The sequence below is a fragment of the Corapipo altera genome, unplaced genomic scaffold (assembly GCF_003945725.1).
Source record: "Corapipo altera isolate COAL_440 unplaced genomic scaffold, ASM394572v1 54, whole genome shotgun sequence".
NCBI lineage: Eukaryota > Metazoa > Chordata > Aves > Passeriformes > Pipridae > Corapipo > Corapipo altera.
In genome coordinates, this window is record NW_020884902.1 from 2,255,652 (window position 1) to 2,272,549 (window position 16,898).

At 39.0% G+C, this 16,898-nt stretch overlaps 1 long non-coding RNA gene across 3 annotated transcripts in view; it reads right to left on the minus strand.

Annotated features, from left to right (window-relative positions):
* The window catches only part of LOC113950657, a 209,808-nt gene that overhangs the window by 53,710 nt on the left and 139,200 nt on the right, over positions 1-16,898 (minus strand). Inside the window, exon 4 of one of the 3 annotated variants that reach the window (XR_003528841.1) lies at positions 16,436-16,523. The exons of the other annotated variants lie outside the window; for them this stretch is intronic. This is a non-coding gene — a long non-coding RNA (uncharacterized LOC113950657). Of the gene's footprint in view, positions 1-16,435; positions 16,524-16,898 lie in introns of those variants that run through there. 3 annotated transcript variants of the gene reach the window in all.

The following is a 16,898-nucleotide window of genomic DNA, read 5'->3' on the forward strand; positions in this document are numbered from 1 at the left end:
CCACAGAATACCCATTAACAAGGTATGACAAAACCCATAATTAATCTGAAAACAAGAATGCAACATTAAGTTTCCCAGTACCTCGAGTTTTTTAATGAATGAAATATTTCCTGCTGTCTTTCATCAGAAGAGTAACCTAATAAAGTTTTATTAAAATGTACAGTAACAGAACAGATAGGTTTAAAGTACAGCCTCTGTACAGTCTAATGAGGTTTTGGCTCATAAAAATGCTTAGACTTTCATTAAAGAGATCAATGAACCCAAAAGAAAATTAGTTTAGCAAAAATATAAATGCAGATTCTGCAGAATACCATTTAGCTGAAAATGTAGTTTGTAAGCTTCAATATGAACCCGGGCATCTTCCACAAAAGAGTGTAAATGAAGGCAAAGCCGTGGCAACAGACTAACAAGACAAACAAACCTGAGGTCGTCATAAAGGATTAAGGGGCAGCCCCAAAGTTTGTAATAACCTCTGAGTGCAACACATTTGGGCAAGCTCAACAAAGAGAGAGAAGCGTGGAGTGTGAGGAAAGGCAGAGCACGGCACAGCCACAGCATCACCAGAAGGTGCAGTGGAGGATGATGGAGGGGGAGTTTTGCTTCCACATAGGGATGTCCTGCACAGAGCCAAGGATTATACTTGAACTCTTCTACATAGCCAGTTCTTAGACAGATTTATCTGTTTTAAACTGGCAGTACACCACTGTATTGCTCTACAACAACATATATGACTCATATCACAAGGAGACATACTAAAAAATTAACTGAGTCTAGGACTTGGAAATGTTTGTGTTTTCATTCCAGTTGCAATGATGTATAAAAATTGCCTTTAAATTTCCTGGGCAATAAACATAAATATTACTAAACAAGTAATAACAGTCACGTTGTAACAGCTAGAAATCCCTCGTTGATGCAAAATACGCTTTCATCTCAAGATCCACTGCAAATTTCTGAGGTCGCTAAGTACCTCTCTTACTCTTCCCACTAAAGGCACCTCAGCTGTCCTCAGCCTGTTTTCTTCTCTCCAGAAGTATCTGGCAATAACACTGACAATTATTGTTTAGCTTTTATTGCACTCTAAGGAGCACAATATGTATTTATACACACACACACAGAGAAAAATACAGTTATCAGATTCCTTCAGGTTTTCACTGAGCTGGTTTTACCGGTTCACTTGGGGTTTTTTTATTTAATGGTCCAACTGATATAAATATACTTTGCCAAATGCCTTACTGAGATGCTCCCCACTACCCAAAAGTAAAATAAACATTATTGGTTAAAATTTAGATCTGTTTTATATGCAGTGCTTGCAAGAACATTGAGAATAGCCCCTCTTAAATGATCATCTTTCAGCTGTACCCCACTTCCAATCTATCCACTGCAGCCCCTTTTTCAAAACTACAGGCAACAGTTTTCCAAAGCTGCAACACCAAACAGAAGCTTTCAGAGGGTCATACCACGTGCTGCAGTGTAACCAAATATTTATTGATACTCCCAGTCTTGGTAATGTTACCTTCAGTAAGAAGGGGTGGGACAAACAGCTTTGACTGCTCTTAGAGCTGTCAGTAGAACTTCTGAATACAATATGTTTCCTTCTGATCATGGACAGATTTAAGACACAGGTACTCGTAGTCACGCAACACAAAGAGAGCTGGCGTCCGTGACAGATAACAGTACTTTAAGATTACTCCTATTCAAACTGCTCACATAAAGTTTATGTGGATAGCCTAAGGGATAACAGATCTACTGAGCAAAAAGGTTTCCAATTAAAAGTGTGTGTACATGAGATTTTGGAATAGCCGTGCTTGGGGTTCCAGCCCCAGTCGTGTGCAACAAGCTCCTGGTTGGCACTAATCAGGCAGATCTGAGCAGAGAGGAATTCGCAATCTGAGGATGAACTACATTCACAGGATTGCTCGAAGTCCATGAGTCGTACCAGGCTTGCATGATGTATAACTTTTCTGTTGGATGTGTTCCACTAAGCCACTTCGCTGGCCTACTGCACTCTCTGGATAAAATTAAGTGTTCGCCTGGCCCTGTTCCCTCAGTCATAAACAACAGAAAGTCACCTGCTCCTGCCTCTCCTCAAACCAGGCAACCATCTGGGACATTCCACTAGGAACCATCCACAGCCAAGGAGGGCTGGAAGCAGAGGGGGATTTCAACCATCAGAACAGCAAAGCAATGGGAAGATGCGTGTGTGAGCAAGTAACATGAACTTCTGAATAACACCAAATGTAACAGCTGTTTACAGCAGCAGGTGATTCTGTTTCAAGATTTGGAAGATCCCTTCCAGCCCTCCCTACCTGAGGGAAAGGAGAAAGCCTGCCTTCCCCCAAATCAACATCACTCACCATCTGCAAGGTAGTTAGATTCATCCAGGGATTTGCAAACTAGATGCTCAAAGTATTAATTTTAAGAACACTTTTACTCACAAAAAGTATTTTTTTGAGCAAAGCAAGTCAGTTTAAAACAAGACAATCCCATGCTTGCAAAAACAGCTTGTTGTACAACCAGTAATTGGTGTAAGTTTTACAATCATCTTATTTTTGCTACACTAAAGATTAAGCTGGCTGCCAAAATATTAACCGTGGGCTTCCTCAAAGACCATAGCACTTCCATGTTCAAGACTATATTCTATTTTAAAATGTCAATTAAGTAGTTTGCTAAAGACTGTATTTTTCATAGAGTTTTAGACGCCTAAATTTATCCTCGATTTGTAGAAAAAGTGTAAATCTTTCTGAGCTTTGTAAGCACAAATGAAACTACTTTAATTTAGATTTTCTTACAGCGTGTACCTCTGCAGCAATATATGCGTAGTACGATGGAATTAAGAACATTTTTATAATTATGGTGATTTTGCTACAGATTAGTATGTCCAATAAAACACAGCAATGATCAATTGGGCTGCCTTTGGGGAAAAAAAATAAAAAGCTTAAGTTTCAGATGAACACATTTAGTAATCCAGAACAACATGCTAAATGATCAGTAATATAAGAGATACTCTGCTTATTCTACCAATTAAGAACACAGACAGCTGTTAATCCAACTAGATTCTAGTTTGTTTTAGTTCTTGATCAGCAGAGGACATGAAAAAAATGGAAGTGAGACACAGAGTTATTACATACAATTTTTTGAGAGAAATTGGGTTTGGGGAGCAGAGTTACATAAATTTTTTACTGCACTGCAAGATGCATTACTCCACTCTTTGGTACAGAGAATACCAGGATAAAGCAGTCAGAATGCTACAGTTTGAGATATGCCCCAAATATAACAATATGTACTCTGAAAAAAAGAGTAAAATAACAAACCATCACCCCAAAAAAAACCCTAGAGGGTTATGACTGTCTACTCACTAAGATTCAGAACTTTAGACAATGCTATTTTGCTCTTAAAGTACAGATTAACCATAAAAAAACAGGGAGGAAGCAATGTTCTTTCTTCCCTTTAACCTCTCCCTCACCATAAGTATTTCCCCTTCACACAACACGGAACTCCCATCGCAGTCACTAAGGCTCATCTAGGAACATGTAGGAACTCATCTTTTTCAAGACCACTAGAACATTTCACGTTATGAGATCCCATATTGCACCACCCCAGCCCTTAAAAGCCAGGTGAATAAATTGAGATTCATCTGACCTTTACAGCCCAAAGATCCCCAGGTCTCTCTGCAAGTGCACAGGTTGCCCATACCTGGAGAGAGCTGAGGACAGCAGTGCACCCAGAGCACCTCCAGCAAGGCTTGGGCAGCACCCAGAGAAGCCCCAGAGGGGTCATCACCAACCCACAGCCCCTGCCCACAAACAGTCAGTCACATTTCACAGCGATTCTCCCCAGTTCCCACACTGCACAGAACCACCCCCATGCCAAAGCTCCTTTCCATGGGGCAGCTGGGCCACATTAAGGTCCATAACTCCAATCCCATCCCCACACAAAGGGACTGCAACCCCTTTACCTGAGGGTCATCCTGGCACCAAGGGCAGCTGTGCAGAGCCTGGCAGCCCTGCGGGATATCCCCAGGCAGAGCCGGGGGGCAGCCAGCCCAAGGGTTGTGTTACACTACACAGGGAGCAGCAGCTCACAACAGGGCTCAGCTGTGCTCTGCTCCCACACCTGATGCCCATTACTCTGTAGCAGCCAGGGACGATCCCCAGTCCCCTCTGCCAGCCCCTGGAAAGGAGCACAGCTCACCCCAAGCTACCCAGCAGTGGTGCAGGGTCCAATTGACTGCAGGGGAGGGGAGGGAAAGGCTGTTTTAACCTCGGCAAATTGATGAATTAATATTTTATATTGCATCTACATCTTCTGTAAATGGATGCACCAAGGTGATAAAGCAGGCAGGCAGCAAGAGAGAAAAATCTTTCACAAAATCTGGACAGCAAAATAACTTGCTCAAGGCAAATTTAATTTAATTTAAATGAATGCCAAAGAATGGTGGGGGTGGGGGGATTGGCATGACGGATTGTCACCACTCAAGAGAACAGAAAACTAGTGCTTGGTTCAACACACATGGCAGAAGAATTTTATTCAAATTGATTAACCAGTATCTTCTAAGTAGCTTAAGGTTTGTGTCTCCAGCCACTTAAGCAAATAGGATGTTTGACATTGATTGCAGCAACCACAGGAATCTGCTTTACAGACTTGCTCACTGCACAACTGTAAAACACTGTAGTTCTCAACGTTCATTTATTTGACCAGACATTTCCCACGTGACATTTTTCCACTTACTCCTGGAGAAAAGGCATCTAAAAATTCTCAACAAAACAACTGAGGACTACCTAGCTCATACTCTTTGGACTGAAAAATCTCCCTGTAAAATCTTAATACAGTCAGTGAAAAAGTAGTACTGAAAGGGATTTTAAGACGTGGCCAAAAACATTTCCCCTGCCTCAAGGAAGGATTAACTACTCTTTGATATTGCTGACAGATGCTTGTTTCACTTGTTCTTTAAAAGTACCCATGGCAGAAATGCCATATTTCCACATTCAATCTGTGCTATGTTTCACTTTCCCAGCTGTCATCTTTTATCCTACCTAACTGAAATCTGATTTGCCACCTTAATTTTGTCTTTTCTATTGGGCTATTCAGGTTATTCCCTTCCTTTCCAGAGTGGCCTTCTGTTCCTTTCCCTGGACAAAGGAGTTGTGGCTGTCTCTTTCTAGAATAAATAAACCCACAGTCTCATGCCTCATGTTTTCTACATCCCTGTTCTTTCTCTACTTTCCATCTGACCTTCTCCACATGGTCCAACTCCCACTTGATGTGCAGTGAATGGAAAAACAGAAACCTTTTCCCAGCCTAGAGCTTATCAATTACCTTTGTACCCTGAAGCACTATGGCCTGGTCTCCCCTGAGACTCTTCTAACCCAATCTGAAGAAGCTTGTGGTACAGTACCCTGTGCCCAGGGGACTGCAGCCCAAAAAGGCAGTGGGCATCAACATGGATACAATTTTTTAGATTTTTGTTATGAGGCAAAACTACTAAAAATATTTTTCTGAATACCTCTAAGTAATGCCATTACACCTTGTATGCCCTAGCAAGCACTCCTAAATGCTGCTGTATGCTAAATGCAGCAATCCTGGATTCCGAGCACTTGGGCCTTAAGCAGAGTGAGTACCCTTTGCCTCTGCCTGTCATTATTCTTCCAGTGCAATCTGTGTGGTGCACCTGAGCAGCAAATCCTGGTCAAGAATTTGTTTGGTTTCAGAGTGAGAACAAAGGGTTAAAAATAGAAAGCATCTTCTAAAATAAAAAAATAAAAAGGTTATTTACGGTCCATGCCACAAGACAAAGAGCCACAAAAAGAAATGTCTAAGCAACTGAATGACAAGATGGATGAGGTAATGCAATATGTGATAGGAAGCAGAGCTTTCTTTTTTTGCTTCCCCCCCTCCTCCAGGGCAAAGAGGAAAATGCAGGTATTATCCTCTCTTTTTCTCATAACATGCAGCCTACAGGTTTTATTATGATTTTTCATTATGGCCTACTCCACCACCACAGAATACAGCTTTTCTGAAAAAGATGTATATATTCCTGTCACCTTCCAAATTCAAAGCTTCCAGTTCCAGAAATGCAAATCCATCTGGACAAAAGAAAAAATAAATGTGATCCTGCAGAATATGAAGCATTAAAATGCTTTGTTACCTGTGTGCTTACACTGATCTCTCCTAGATGCCCTTCAGAGGTTTTAAGAAATAGTATTTCACCATGTAGACTTCCAAGCTCAGCCTGCATGCTAGTAGGAATCTACAGCTACCCTTAGGACTTCCTAGAGAGAGATTGCCAAGATTGATGTAGACACCTTCCAAAGTAGATACATAATAGTATAAATGATAAATGAAGAGTATTATATAACCACATCAACCCTTGGAATATAAATTGTGGAACTGACTATGGACCCGATACAGGATCCTCTTTTTTCACTTTCCTCTCAAATGCAATCCTAGTTTGTAATCATTTTTTGCAGCACCTTGTAATTCAGGTGTATTTCATGCTGAAGGAGGGGGAAGCAAGGTTCACAGGGAAAATGTGTCATCATTGCAGTCAGCCATCCTGCAATAAAGCATTCCACACCAGTCATCCCTACTGTCTGTAATTCAGGATATACTATCCTTGCAATAAAGCAGTATCTCTGTCTTATTCTTTCTGTGGGTTCTGTACCACGTTACCAGCTCTCTGCCCCAATGCCAGGAGCAGGAGGGGGCAGAGCACACTCACAGGTCACTCAATGCAGGAGGTCATTGTCTGGCATTCTTGGCATGGCAACTGCATGTTCATCTACAATGACTGCACAACCAGAGATGGGGCAGCATGTATTAAAGTGTATTTCCATTCAAGGCTCAGTGAACAATTAACAACCCTGAAATGATACTATAGTTCAGTAATTCATGCAGTTTCAAACACCTCAAACCATCTGTGTTCAGAAACATTAGAGCTCTGCTATTAAAACTGTTCTTATCAGTAGTTAGCTAATCCCATGATATATCTGAGCAGTGAATTTAACAGTTTAGAAACAGAGTCAAAAGAAGCAATGTACAATTTTTATTTCAACACATTTCTCTAATTGTTAATTGGACCTTCCTGGACCATGCAGATAATTAGGTTATTTTTTCCTCTCATTTTGTGATATCTCCACTTTTGCATACACTGTGCCTGGGAGAACACAATGTTCCAGCCGAGGAAAAAAACAGTGAAGGATGGTAATTAGTGAAAATGGCAATGCAGAGTTGTGACCCACATCACGAACATTAACAAGTACTCAGTAAAGAGATCCCACTAGAAAAAACCAGTTAATGATTGCACGAGAAGTGCCTTAAGTTATTCTGCTTGAGAAAGTGCGAGTTACTGAGCAGGATAAAGTACTTGCTGGCAAACTGAAAGTAGGACTTGCAGAGAGGTCCCCACCCAAACCTCACATCAGGTTTCACATTTACAGTTTAATATGTTTGTACACCGAAAGGAGAAAAGCTGCTTCAGCAGCATGTCTGGTTTAGAAAGTGAAGAATTTCTTGTTTTCATAAAGTGAGGAAATCACATTTCATTATGTAAGTGAAGTAATGATATCTGTGTATTTTTAAGATACCTGTATATGTTTTAGGATGTTTGTATATGTTTTTTAAGAGACACAAAACTGTTCCTTGGCAGTTTGAGTGTTGGACCTTTACCTGGGAGGCTGTTTATTCCTGACTCTTGATTGAGTTCATTTACCATTATTCTCATCTTTCTGTAAACTTATTCCACAAAACTGAAAGGAGAAGGGTGGTACAGTTTTGTCTACTTAGTAGTGACCCTCAGCTCCAGGAAGCTCAGGTTCAGCTGTTTTGGACACACACACGTAAATTTCAAAACTTTGCTGAAGTTATGGTATCCAGTGGCATTCAAAAGAATAGTTAGGCCTGAGCAGAAACCTCTCCAGAATTCTTGTTCATATGAAATTCAGGCAGCAATTTATTAACTCTTTCTTTTCCTTCTTTTACTTTTTCAGAATTACCCAGCTAAAATGCTCAAGGACAGCAGAACCTCTCCTCCAGACCAAGACTGGTTGAGGGGGTGAAGAGGTGCACTCAGTGTGCAATTTCACATCAGAAGAATCCATATTCAGCATAAAATTCTGACAGAATTATCCTCCATCAGTTGCAGGCCTGAGTTCATTGGGAATGGTTTTAAAAAAAAAAGAACTAGCAAGTGTTGTATTTAGTCCTGTAATATAGTGTCTAGGTGATACACATCTGGTTTCATCTTGTAAAACTTCTAACCTTTATAAAGATTTCACGAAAACTTCCTACAAGTATTTTGTTCATCCATTAGGTTAGAAAAGGCTAGATACATAACTACTAAGAGACAGAGTGGACTGTAAAATTAATATGTTTTAAAAACTATTTTTAAAAGCAACAAATAGATTTCATACTTTTAATAAAGGAAATACATTGTAGGAGCAACACTTTATAGGCTAAAAAGAAATGAACAAGTAATATGATAGTTACCCAAGTCACACATTTATGATCCTATGTGACACTGAAATACTAACTGGGAGACAAACATTATAATTTAATACAGCTTAGAAGAAATGCCTTGATAATTAAGAAATTATATAAATTTTTTTCAGTCTATCACAAACAGCAATAACAAATTTATTTCACATGTTTTTTCTGAGTAACTTGCTATAACATCTATAATCCCTTTAACCTGAATCGGTCTGTATCTGTAGAGATAAGAGAGAAAAAAAAAAAAGAACAATATGGAAACATATTAAAGATTTCATTCAGCTTTCCCTGAAGGCTTCCAAGCAGTTTCAATTATAGCTGTGTCAAACTTAACACTCTCACGGTCCCTACACACATTGTTTCATATACTTATATTTCATGAAATTACTGACAGAAAATACAGACCAAAGTAAAAAGTTCCTAGCAAAGCATGACTGAAGGCAAGCTTTAGATAAATTATACATCAATTATAATTCTATTCTTGTAGCTATTACTGATACAAGATATTCATGTGCCTGAGTAAAACCCTCTCATTGGTGCAATTTTCCAAGTTGTGCAATTTTCCTGGTGGCACTCCAGGGTGCACCCAGGTAAAAGGCAGAAGTTGTGGGATTTTTAGTTGTGCTTAAATTCTCCAGGGGCAGGTTTTTTTAATTTACTAAATGCCTCCTTTTTAGATACCTAAATACTTTTAAGAATTAGATATGTCCCCAGCTTCAGCTGATCTTTAATTCAAGCCAAATCCATGCACTTTTTCTAATGTTTGGTTTTACCCCTTTAGAGATGCTACTTCACTAACAGTAAAGTGTATTTGGTAAGGTTTTACATGCAGAACACAGGGTAAATCATTGCCAAAACCTACTGGAAGACACTTGGGAGATGACAGTGGTAGAATTTAATTGTATAGAGATAGGCCCTGTAGAAAATCCATAGACTGATAGAAAGAGCAAGCTTAATTAGCAGGAATAGGTGAGACTGGCAGAAAAAGCAAGTCTAACAGGAATAAGTGATGACATTGTTCTATGCAGCTACTAGAATTTGAACAATATATGCACAGTTCACTGTTTTATATTTACATAGGTCAGATACATACTGTACAGATTTGGTGCTGACTTCATTAATATTTGAATAAAAATTTAAAACATTTGGGGTTCATAGGTCAGAGCAATTAACTTAGAAACAGGAAATATTTGGTGCAGGTTTGCAGGGTGCTCAACTCTTCAGTGAGAGATACCTCAAAAAGATGGATGCAGTGAAAACATCATGGAGAATATTTGACAAGGAGATACTTATTTTTATTAGCACTATAATATGCCTTGCTCACTATATCAAAATAGGGGGGGGGAAAAAGTCTTTTTTCATGTCAAATTATGATCAAGTTCTTGTCAACAGATTAGCAATTGGGCCAGAGAAGCATATTGATATTTGTGTTTTACAGAATTAAACTGCACTGTATTTACCAACTTCAGTGCTTTGAAATATTGACAAGAAAAGATGGAAAAAAATTATTTGTTACCCCATCTGCCACTCAAAATGTCAAGTCTGAGCAATGCCATTTTCCAGTCTTTCCTGATATGTGAACATCATCAGATATTGTTTATTTTCGCTTTGTGATGGCATTAAGAAAGAACAGTCAAAACTGCAAAGGTCAAGTTGTTCCTTCTGGTTTGTCAAGCTGTTTGATCCTCTTCCAATGGACTTAGATTTTGGGAGAGATGTGGATGCCAGCAGTTCTAAGACAACTGAAAAACAGTTCTGACATTGAAAAGCTTTTGGAGGAAACAAAACTGATTGATCATAGAACAACAAAAAAGTCATGTTATAAAAACTACTAGGGATTAATATAATGGTACATTTGTCATCATATGTTACTGGCAGTTAGCAAGGATGAGTATGGCAATAGGGACCCATTAGGCACATTAACAGAATGGCTGGACCCAATTTAAACAGTGTCTATCAATATCTCTGCTTTGAGAAATGACCCTTTTTGCACTTCCATAGGAAAATAACTTTGCATTAGTTCAAATGATATCTAATGGTGGTTTGGAATCCAAGCTTTAAGTTACAGTCCCATAATAATGACTGTGCGTGATCCATTCAATAACTGTAATGTGATTATAGTCCATATATTGTGGGATAATATTATATAGATTATATAGAGTTGATACTTGGATTTATTAAAGGATGATGACTCACCTTTATTTCCCTATGAACAAAATTCACCAAGTTCTTTGGAGCCTGAAACTGCAAAGGACACTGGTTTATATTTACTTTAAAACTACATCATTTGGGAGAACATTGCTGAAAAACCACCTTTGTGTGTGATATCTGACATAAAGCTTAACAGAGATGCTTGGTCCAAGAATATTGTTCTATTGAGGTTTGGTCATTACTGGTTTAGAGTAAGATAATTCTGTGGTTAAGTGATTTTATTTTTTTTTAACTAAACTTTATATATTAGAAACAGCTTACAACTTGGAGCTGTACAGACAGATGGCATTGAGTTGGAAAGGTTAGCTATAACAGTCCCACAAATCCAGGACACTTGTATTGATTACACAACTCCAAGCTGTCCATATTGCTGTATTTTGGGGGTAAACACACATATATCTGCAAAAGAGCATTAGCAGAGCCAATTATTGCTAGCAGCATATACATTTAGTGACAAAAGAGTACGAATTCTGTAGGCTCAACCTTACAGACTCATTTGCAGATGGTAATGAGGTGGAAAATTAAAAAAGACAACAGTATGTGCCACTTGCTAATTCCAACTATTCAAATAACTTATTTTACTTGTCTAGATCCAAAATTGTCTTAGCCAGAGATCACCATGCTCCAGATTTAAATTACAGAAAGTGTGGAAGTGTAAATTATTGAAATTTGTTTTCACTTGGGGCTGTTTGGTTCATCTTTGAAGATGTGCAAGTTATTTATTTTTATTCTATTAGAACAGTATCACTAATGAGATGTGAGCAGAAGGGAAAGTAAGCATGCAGCTGAAGTTATTGTCAGAGTCTCTGCTGGTAGTGCTATTCATATGCTCTTAAGGATAGAATAACAAGTAGATCCATATAAGTTAAGAAGTAAAACTACGGTTTTTCTCAGCTCACTTCACATAACAAACAACATGTTCGCTGTAAAGTCCAAAACTACATGTCAAAAAATGCAACAGCTTTGTGATTTGACTAAGTAACTGCAACCAAAGAAATTAGGTATTTAAAAAAAACATATTTGTATTTCAGTACAGTAACTGCTTCTCAATTACTTTACAGAATTGGGCCCTTGGCTGAGCAGTCATTGGTTCAGTACAAAGAGGCATTTTGTCTCCATTAGACAAGTGGCTGGGTAGCAAGATATCTTTTCTTTCTTCAGATAGGTCTCAGAGGCTAACACATGCTTTTTTCAGCTCCTGGTAGGGCAGAAACAGTCCTTACCACCATTCACAGAAACATGCACCACTGGAAGAGTTCTCTGTGCCACGAGTATCACACATACCCTGTGCTACCGCTTCTGAGCCCAATACAAAATCCAAGGAAACAGTTTTTACCAACTCTCATGGGCTTCTTCCTGGCTTGACTTGCAAGATTTAAGGTTGCATCTGACCTCTTGTAATACGCTTATCTTTGTTGGTGACTGACACAAGACAAATGCAGATTTTGTTCTTTTTAATTTGCACATGTGCATGGGTCTCAGTGCTCGAACACTGCTAAACAGTTCCTGTTGATGTAGACAATGAGAGCAGAACTGCAGGGACTAAAATGGATCAAAAATATAGGTTCACCCTTTAAATACTTCGCTCTTTTTTCATTTAAAACCCTGAAAGATAAAACTGAAAAAATGCATGTGACAATTTTCATTGACATTGTAGTCTTTCCAAGCCTTACAGGTCCTGTATGACTTTAAGAACACAGCTACTATTTTTTTGCCTTCCAAGCAATCATGATCTCAATTGAAGTGACAGTAAGAGACGCTCCCACTGAAACCGTGTCTCAGGGGATAGAGCTTTGTTGGAAGAAGTTCAATACACTTTTGACACAATGAAAACACTATTAACAGTAACTAAAATATATTAATAAAAGCAGTTTCTTTTCAAAAGCAAAATCCTTGGTATTTACAATGTTAAAGAAAGAAAGAATGTCTGTGGTGCTTTACACTGACATTGTGCTCCCCTCCCTGATGCCCCGCAGATGCAATGTAACTCTAATGGCACAGTTATTTTTTTCTCTTCTAAGAAAGTTTGATCTCAGTGGAAGTGACACTGAGGGATGCTCCTGCTGAAATATAAGAATTTCATGGATTTACCTATGACAGAGTGAAAACAATAGTAAGAGTATCCTGGGCATATTCGTAGTAGTGGCTACTTTTCAAATGCAAAATCCTCAATAGCTGAGACTTCAAAGGGCAGCAAACACCATAGCTAGAGGAGAGCCTTAACATATTTTGCAAACTGAGGATGAACAAACAGGTTTGCCATTAGTAGGGCGTTATTATATTTTGAAGAGAAAGCTAATAAAGTTTCCCAAATTCAATATAGCAGAACAAAAAAAAAAAATTCATCCCACGCCTGGTCTCTGTACCTAAACTCTGTGGTGGAAAAGATCTCCATCAACTGCCTCTAATAAAAGGACAATGTTTCTACACCAATTACAAAAAGCAGAGGTCAAATGGATGGCAAAATACAAACCTAAGATACAAGGTGGCCACCCCAATAGTCATTAAATCTACCATCAAGATCACACTCTGTGGTCTTAACCTACTAGTCTAAAGATTACTTCATGCAACTTCACCTCCCAGGAAGGAAAAGATGGGGAGTATCATTCATTTTTCTGTGCCCTGTCCAAAGGAGCTAGAGTCACACTATGGTTATGGATCATGCTTCCTGCACACAAAGTGTTTGAAAATTTTAGCAGCAAATGTAATAACTTTTACTGCATAGACATTAGTCGAAATTTCTGCCACAAACTCTTGACAGTAAATTATATCCCTGGTAAAAAAGACAAAAAACCACAACTCATATCGCCAAACTGGAACAACTGTCAAACAGCTGTTTTCTCCCTTAATAGATGGGAGAAAAAGAACATTAGAGGTTCCAATCACGAAAAGTAATAAAACACCTTTCTTTTAACCCTTCTGCATACACTTAGATGCAGGTCTGAGAGGAACAGACATGATAAGATACAGATAAGGCCTTTATGATGCACTAAACTCTGCAGCCAGGAAGACGCGAGGGTGCTCATGGATGTTGCATCCAACTGCTCTGCCCTCAGCCCAACTGCTTGGAGGGCCAACATGTAAGAGCTGATATGCACACAGGTAACCCCAGGCACCAGGCTACAGCTGGAGTTTTAAGTAAAGGTTTATTTTCAAAGCCAGAGACCCTAATACACTGCAATACATCACTGAATGCTCATGCAGCCAGGAAAAAGCAAAGCGGGAAACCCATTTTGGTGCTTTCATAGCAACACCTTTCTCATGCACACAACTTTTCAAGGCTGTTTTCTCCCCTGTGTTTTGTGGCCTGCCTGACTCCCAACAGGGTCTCCTAGGCATGTCTGCGAGAATCTTAGCTCTCCTTGAAGCAGGGGAATTACTTCTCTACAGACGGACAGACAGAGAGAACATACACAGCACTATTCAGGAGAAAGAACTGTTTTCCCATGCTGGGTCCTCCCGAACCACAGAAACTTCTCCGAGCAAATATTCCTATCTTTCCTTCCTCACCAAAATCTTCTGTTTTCTCCTCCTACACAGCATCCAGCTCCTGTTAACAGCATCTGTTCACTACATGGACACTTGCCCTGCCACGTCCCTTCCCTCCTTCTGACATGTTGATTTCTAGGATGATATTCATAATCTTACTATTTTTCCATGTGTAAAGCTCCTCAGGATCACATTTTAAAAGAGGCCTCAGACTGATTGCTAATATTTCATCAGCAGCTTTCATGTCTGAAGCTCTGTACACACAAAATTCTTCCCATATTTGTACAAATCAAAAGATCTTGCATCAGTCAAGCCATAAAGGAGCTCTCTGAACTGCCTGCTCCAACAGCATCAGTTGTTTGAAGTTCACAAAGCAGCTATGTCATGTTCTTTGCTGTTGAGCACTGTATGAGAATTCATTGTCCTCTAGTTTTTCATGCAAAAATTTGATAGTGGAAACTATCAGTGCAGAGTGCTGAAAAGGGAGATTGCCAGCAGCACTGGAATAAAGATCATTTTGTTTTTGTGCTTCTCTTTCCCTACCTTCCAATCCTCTTCCAAACTTCCTACTTATTCTCTTTACGATATTTTTTTTCACACTTACCAAAAGGCTTTTTTACATTTATTTTTGAAAATTTGTTTACTCTCCCGTTATTGATCCTGTGAATCAAACAGAGTCCTTGGAAGGATCTCTTTAATGAACAGGTTGTTGGTAAAAATTTTTAACGGTTTTACCTTGTTTTTATTTTATGCTAAAAAATACATCTGTACAAAACAGAAATCTGAATTTCCATAATAAAATACATCTGTGTTTTGGCAGGAAAAAAAAAAAAAAGAAAAAAACCACATACAAGTGTTTGTTGCCTTACACTGGAGAGCTGTCATTTAAAAGCCCAGATAATATGATACAGCCACTGAGTGATACCTTGTCTACTGATCATCAGACACAAACCTCAAGATGCCTCTTTGGACTCAAGCCATAATCATGTGTTCAGAAAGCAACAAAACAAACAGTGTTTTGTGCTTCAAGTACCAGATAAGCTGCACTGTACAAATGCTGGGCTACCTTCCAAGCTTCCACAGGTGGCAAAATGGAATTGCAAGCAACTAATTGTCCTATGGTAAGGCTCCTCTTTCAGTCTGCACCCAAATATTTCCTTGTTTTTATCTAGCTCAACAATTTAAAGCATAACTTTTAACTGGCTATTTTTAAAAGAAATTATTTTAGTCATTAAATGTACTACTTTAGAAGCTGGACTAAGGAAGTGCAATCTTCTGATTCACTTATTCATTCCCATTCACAGATATTTTTGGACTAAGAGGGATTGTGGCTTCCCAAGGGACAGCTCAGTGTCGCCCCAAGGCAAAAATTGGTCTCCCTCATCCCATGCCAAACCAATCCTTTTAATGTTAAGTAGCTGTTGACTCTAAGCAGGTACATGAATGTCCTTATGTCATTCAGCCTCTAATTAACACAGGAACTCCATTTGTCCTCCCAATAGAAAACAGAGTGGAAGCAGGGAAAGTGAGTTCCTGTAAACAACCATCTCAGGAGTACAGCTGGAGTTGGCTTTTGTCCCTCCTGTGCCGGATGGCTCAGACTCCAGCAGGGGATTGCTGGAGCTATTGGGTCCCTTCCCCCTGTGCCAGGCTCAGAGTTAGAGTGTGAAGGGTTTGATCCCAAACAGGACTGTGAAAACCAACCTTTTCAGCCTCCTTTTAAAAATCAGGTACCTGTGGCTAATGGTGGCACATGACAACATGAACAGCATGGAAAATTGTATAAATTCATAGCAAATTCATAGAGTCTAATTTGCTTATTTAAATATTGCAGCAAATTCCGTGTTTAATTTGCAATTACACTGTTTTACCAATTGGTACACTCTTCCAAGAGATGACATTCTCTTAACAAGGAGTAAATTGGAGTAGTGCTGTTTCTTGTTATATACAATTTATCTTAGTTCCACTGCATATCAGCAGTACTTCACAGGTCTTATAGAACATATCAGCAGCAGTTTGAACAAAAACAGAAGTGTTCGCAGAACAGGCTCTTAGTTTGTGACGGAATTTAGATATATTGCTTTGGTAACATCAATGAGGACAACTTGCAGGAGCAATATATTATTGTATTAAATCCACAGAAAGCCTAAAAAGTCCTGTACAAGCAGCACTGATTCAGCACTACTTCAGAACAGAAACAAAATACCAGTTATCAGCGCAGCAGAGAGATACAACATGACAAATGCTTGAGCCAAAAATGTCACAGAAAAACTCCAATTTCTTCTCTTTATAAAATGCTCTTTGTTTCTATCATCGGCTTCTTCCCTCCTTCAGAGTTCCTAAAATAGTGAATTGAGACAGAAGGAAGAAATGTTTTAGTTGACAGTGAGGGGGAAAAAAAATTGTACATTTACAAAAAGCATTTAGTACTTTCAAGAATGGTTACAAGTTATAGTGAATGTAAAAGAAATTATCAGTAATGAAGCAGACAAAATGTACTGAAGTCATACCCAAGCTAGCAGTCCTAAGAAAGACCAAATCTTTCTTGATTTTTGTGCTCAGAGTAACAGATAAAATTTCCTTGCCACCGGCTAGAGTTGTTGGTAACATTTCAAAGTGTCACTGAGTGTCAGTCTGCCATTAAACAGACTAATACCTCATTCTGCACAGCACTCAGCAGCTGTTTGATTTCAAATATTTGTTGTACTGAGGTA